Source organism: Pristiophorus japonicus, chromosome 1 (assembly GCF_044704955.1).
Source record: "Pristiophorus japonicus isolate sPriJap1 chromosome 1, sPriJap1.hap1, whole genome shotgun sequence".
In the NCBI taxonomy this organism is placed as follows: Eukaryota; Metazoa; Chordata; class Chondrichthyes; family Pristiophoridae; genus Pristiophorus; species Pristiophorus japonicus.
The window spans coordinates 98818026-98824025 of NC_091977.1; the positions used below are offsets into that span (position 1 = coordinate 98818026).

Sequence of the window (6000 nt, forward strand, 5' to 3'; positions counted from 1 at the left end):
CCCCGTGGGACACTGCTAGTCACATCCTTTCAATTAGAGTACCTGCCCATTATTCCTACTCTCTGTCTCCTGCCGCTCAGCCAATTTCTTAACCAGGTCAATAATTTGCCATGAGCTTTGATCATAGTTAACAGTCTCTTATGAGGAACTTTATCAAATGCCTTCTGGAAGTCCATATAAATAACATCCATGAATATTATCTTGTCCACTACTTTAGTCACCTCCTCAAAAATTTTGGTCAGGTTTGTCAAGCATGACATACCTTTCACAAATCCATGCTGACTCTCTAATCAGCTGAACATTTTTGAAGTGTTCAGTCACCTTATCCTTAATTATAGACTCCAGTAATTTCCCGACAACAGACCTATAATTCACTGGTTTTCCTCTCTCGCCATTCTTAAATAGAGGAGTGACATGCTCAATTTTCCAATCTAAAGGAACGGTTCCTGAATCGAGAGAACTTTGGAAGATGATAGTTAGGGCATCTGCAATGTGCTCACCTACTTCCTTTAAAACCCTGGGATGTAAAACATCTGGTCCTGGGGATTTGGCACTCTTTAGTCCCATTATTTTCTTCATTACTGTTATTTTACATGTAAATTTTGTTGAGCCCCTGTCTCTGATAAAATATTAGTTTCCTTGTGATTTCTGGCCTGCTTACCTCTTCCTCTACTGTAAATACTGATACAAAGTAATTATTCAACATGTCCGCCATTTCCTTTTAATCATTAACAATATCACTGATAATCAGTTTTTAAGGGGCCAACATTGCTCCTGACTACTCTCTTTTGCTAATATAATTTTTAAAATTCTTTGTGTTGATTTTGATATCCCTTGCAAGTTTCTTTTCTTATTCCTTTTTGGTAACTCTTACTATCTGTTTTGTGACCCTTTTCTATTCTTTGTGTCTTTCTATACATGTTGCGCTCATACAAATGGAACAAATGACCAAAGTTGAATGAAATGCCAAAGGGGAACGCATAGTGAAATCATACACATGCATACACACCTATTTAGTGTTACTTTCTGGTTTCAATCACATGATATATTCTTGTTACATGTTGCATGAGCTGATAAAAAAATTTTCACACACTTTCAGCACATATTGATTTTGGGCTAGAAATTGCGTAGTGCCCTGTTTGAGGTGATAACTTTTGCGAGAGCACAAAAGTATCAGCAGGTGAAAAATATTTGCAGCTGACAGGAACTTCTGCTTTAGCACTCCAAGAGGGAAGTGGAGCGTTAAATCAAGCGCTATCACTTCACTTAGAGCGCTAAAGGGAGTACGAGGGGCGGTATCGGCAGAATGCTGAGCAATGTTCAGTGCAGCGCTGCCGTCTGTACATTCTCCTTCCCTTGCTTAAAGGGAAGGGCTGCTGATGGGGTGGCTGAGGTTTCTTGCTGTCTGTGTTGGGCCACAGCACCTGCGCTATCACCATAACAGCCCCAAGCGCTCTAAGAGAGTGAAGGACTGAGCAATGTCGAGGTCCAAAGAAAGCAAGATACACCACACTGGGGAGATTAATAAATTTTGCCCTACCTGACCACCACTGTCTTTAATTAGCACTCCTTAAGTGGCCAGCTGAGGTGACAACACCTCCTGCAGCTACCATTTTTGACGCCCGGCGATGTTGCAGGAGCCGGGAGCAAATATTGCACCCGGGGTGGTAACAGGGCACTGCATACCGGATGATGTCACAATCTCCAGAGCGCAAGAGAGCCAGGCAGTAAGCGTTAGCGCGAGCGCAAAACCACCCGGGAAGTTCGCAGGCATTGGTATCTTTTCTGCACCCAGTCGGTAACCTCTTAGTGCCCTGTTACTGCCACCCTCAGGTGCTAACCAGGCCAATATCTCCTCTTTGTATTTTTCAGAAGTATATCCAATTGTAACTATTCTATGGTATGGTATATCTACAAAAATGACAGACTATAATAGTTATTTCAATGTGTGTATATATATATATACTTAAGTTTACATAATGCAGCCTAATACAGAACATTGTTCGATCTAAAAGAAAATGAAAATAAATTTTAACGTTTTTTTAAGCTAAAAATGCCTTTCCCTTAAGAATAAAAAGTCTTTCCTCTGAGATTTGGGAAGCTGCTGAGATTATTATTTCTTTGCCTGTGAGAATGACCCTGGTTGACACAATTGGTTTTCCCACTGCCTCATTAACTATTTGGCTGTGCATTAATAACGTGCATGAGCTAGCCGAGTACAGATGTGAAGGGGAAGATTCCTGCACCCTACCACCACTTCAGAGCAAACATTTTGGGAGATAACTTAAGGGCTGTTTCTGTGCCCAAAATTTCCTGGGATGTGTTTGCTACAAGCACCTCTCCCTGCTTGGAAGGCTGGAATGTGGAATTACCCCTTTCGTATTGCTGATTCCAGCAAATAGTTTTTGTCATTTTCAGACAATTACTGACCAAGTGACCCAGCTTGACATCACAACAGTCAGCAAACTCGATATGAGTCACAGGAAATTACAACCACTTTTCAAGTTGTGCCAGAGGAAATCTTGATGTTTTATGGGAACCAGATGCAGAGTCCTTACTGAAAGCCCATGCAGATATTTTCTGAATTTGCCCGAGCCTGCAGCTCCATTTGCTCTTTGCCTGATCCGTGACCTAAAAAGCAAAGAAAAGAGAAATATCTGAAGTGGTTGCTTGCTATTTAATCAGATTTCATGCCTACTTTGCTGAAGCTTTTGTAAATTCACTATGATGGCATTTGTGGGCCAATTTTCATCAAAGTCTCCGCCCGGCCATGTGCCGCCGATGGCCGCCGAGGTAGCGGATGGTACTTTGGGCGGGATATTCATCGCCAAGGTCCCTCGAAGGTCGGCGGGCGGCAAGTGGATGACGTACACCGCCAATCTGGGCGGCAGCAGGCGGGAGGTCTCATTCTTGGCGGCAGAGGCACTTGCCGTTCAAGTGCCGCCGAGGATGGAGTCGAGCCCGCGGAGAGTTGAAGACCTGAAAAAAAAATCAACACTAAAAAATAAAAAAAACTATCCAAAGACCTTCAGGGGACCCCATCCAGGTAAGTCGCTGTTGAAATTTTTTTTTTTTAAATGTTCACTTACCTTTTTTCAAGGTTCTTCAGACTTACTGTCAGGGACAGACCAGCTGCCTTGCAGCGGTCCACCCCTGTTCTGCTACCGAGTCCCGCCGACTCCCTCCCACAGGAATCTGGAAGCTCGGCGAGCGGGAGGTCAGTTCCGCCACTCGGCCGTCCGCTGACGTCAGCGGGCGGATCCTGGCGGCTCTCCCCTCCCGGCCGCTCCAGCCCGCTCCAGGCCACCTCCAAAGTGACACTGGGCGGGTCTTCACAAGGAATGTCGGCGGCAGTGGGCTGCAGTTGGCGGCAGTGGGCGGTGAGGTGATGAATTTCAGCCCCATGGAATGGAACCATTTCTTTCGAGCATGGGACACTTTAGAAATTATGATATTGGTCTTAGTATGGACTGTTGCTTTAACTCTCCTAGGTTCATAGAATAATAGAATGATACAGCACAGATGTAGGCCATTTGGTCCATTGTGACTGTGCTGGCTCTTAGAAAGAGCTATCCAATTAGTCCCATTTCCCTGCTCTTTCCCCACAGCCCTGTAAAATCGGGTTACTCACACGTGATGGATTGACACTGTGATTAAAAATGCGTATTCGTTGTGCGAAACCCATTTTCAGCTGTATTATGCAAGCTTCACCAAGTTTGGATAAAAACAAGCAGAGTGGGTCAGGAAGGGACAGAGATCTTAATAAAGGTAAAAGGGCATCAGTGCTTAAGATGACGTCAGAGAAAAATAGAAAAAAGTTAAATCTGAATGCGCGAAGCATTTGCAGCAAAATAGATGATTTGATAGCACAGATAGAAATAAATAGAAAGGCAAAATACTGTGGATGCTGGAAATCTGAAATAAAAACAGAAAATGCTGGAATTACTCAGCAGGTCAGGCAGCATCTGTGGAGAGAGAGAAACAGAGTTAACATTTCTGATAGACCGCAGGAAATGCAGAAGTCAGAGTTTGAATTCTGCAGCGTGCGTGAGATGTTCCCCACTGATAGGTTCCCCACCCAGAAGCCAGCCTGATTGACAAGCTGGCTTCCAGTCGGACGGTGAATGTTGCACAGGAGGCTGCAACAAACAGGTAGGGGGTGGGGGTGGGTTCCATGCCCGGGAAAGTGGGGGGGGGGGGGGGTTCCGATCCCAGGGGTTCGATCTCCAATCCCGGTGGGTCCGATCCCCGATCCCAGGAGTCCAATCCCCAATCCCGAGGGGAATTCCGATCTCCAACCCCAGGGGGAGTTCTGATTCTGGGGGAGGTCTGATTGCCGACCCCGGGGGTGGGAGGGTGGTGTTTGTATGGGGCGGGCTGATGGTGGCTGAGCTTGGGGGCCTGGAGGAAGCACTCCGGCTCCGTATCTGTCTTCACGGAAGTAGACACAAAAAACATTCTGAACATAGTGGGTACCAATGGTCTAGTGAGAATGAGCAACTTAGAGAAATTAGTATTAGTAAAGAAATAGCAGTGGAGAAATTAAAGCAGCAAATCCCCTGCACCTGGTGGCCTACATCCTCGGGTTTTCAAAGAGATGGCTGCAGTGATAGTGGATGCATTGGCTTTTATCTTCCAAAATTCCTTAGATTCTAGAACAGTCCCCATGGATTGGAAGTTAGCAAATGTAACCCCACTATTCAGGAAAGGAGGAAGAGTGAAAACAGGGAACTATAGATTACTTAGACTGACATCAGTAGTAGAGAAAATGCTGGAATCTATTTTTAGGGATAGGGTAACAGGGCACTTAGAAAATCATAATATGATTGGGCAGAGTCAACATGGTTTCATGGAATAGCTCCCATTGTTCCCAGAACTTGTGTCTGTTATGTATTGTCCAGGTACATTAAATGTGTAAATACAGTCGGCGAGAGGCGGGAGCAGCGTGAGTGAGGCCTATAAAGGCCCAGTGGGTGTTCCTGAGGCGGCGGCAGTCAGCGAAAGGTGGGAGCAGCGTGAGTCGGAGAGGCCCAGCGTGTGCAGCTCCAGCCGGGAGAAAAAGCAAAAAAGAAGTAGAAAGAAATCAAAAGGTGACGTCACAGCCAAAGGGGTAAGTGATTGGCTGGTGATTGGTGAGTAGCTTTTCTTTTTCTTTTTTTTTATATCAGTAAGTAACCTGTTAACATTGTTGTTGCCAAATTAAGTGTATCTAAGGGTTAAGTCATGGCAGGAGAGCTCAGACACGTGATATGCTCCTCCTGTACCATGTGGGAACTCAGGGACACTTCCGGTGTCCCTGACGACTACGTGTGCGGGAAGTGTATCCGCCTGAAGCTCCTGACGGACCGTGTTGCGGAATAGGAGCTGAGGGTGGATTCACTCTGGAGCATCCACGATGCTGAGAATGACGTGATTAGCAAGTGTAGCGAGTTGGTCTTACCGCAGGTGAAGGGTCCACAGCCAGATAGGGAATGGAAGACCAACAGGAAGAGCAGTGCAAGGAAGGTAGTGCAGTGGTCCCCTGCGGTCATCCCCCTGCAAAACAGATACACCGCTTTGAGTACTGTTGAGGGGGATGACTCACCAGGGGAGGGCAGCAGCAGCCACGTTCAAGGCACCATGGCTGGCTCTGCTGCACAGGAGGGCAGGAAAAAGAGTGGAAGAGCGATAGTGATAGGGGTTTCAATTGTAAGGGGAATAGATAGACGTTTCTGCGGCCGCAACCGAGACTCCAGGATGGTACGTTGCCTCTCTGGTGCAAGAGTCAAGGCTGTCTCGGAGCGGGTGCAGGACATTCTGAAAAGGGAGGATGAACAGCCAGTTGTCGTGGTGCACATTGGTACCAACGATATAGGTAAAAAACGGGATGAGGTCCTACGAGGCGAATTTAAGGAGCTAGGAGCTAAATTAAAAAGTAGTACCTCAAAAGTAGTAATCTCAGGCTTGCTACTAGTGCCACGTGCTAGTCAGAGTAGGAATCGCAGGATAGCTCAGATGAAT

The 6000-nt window shown here is 46.1% G+C and overlaps 1 long non-coding RNA gene across 2 annotated transcripts in view; it reads right to left on the minus strand.

The window, feature by feature from the left end:
• Positions 1 to 3961, minus strand: part of LOC139228838 (uncharacterized) — a 117993-nt gene extending 114032 nt beyond the window's left edge. For both annotated transcript variants that reach the window (XR_011587634.1, XR_011587631.1), the window contains exon 1: positions 2559 to 3961. This is a non-coding gene — a long non-coding RNA (uncharacterized lncRNA). The remainder of the gene's footprint in view (positions 1 to 2558) is intronic.
• Between the last annotated feature and the right edge of the window lie 2039 nt (positions 3962 to 6000).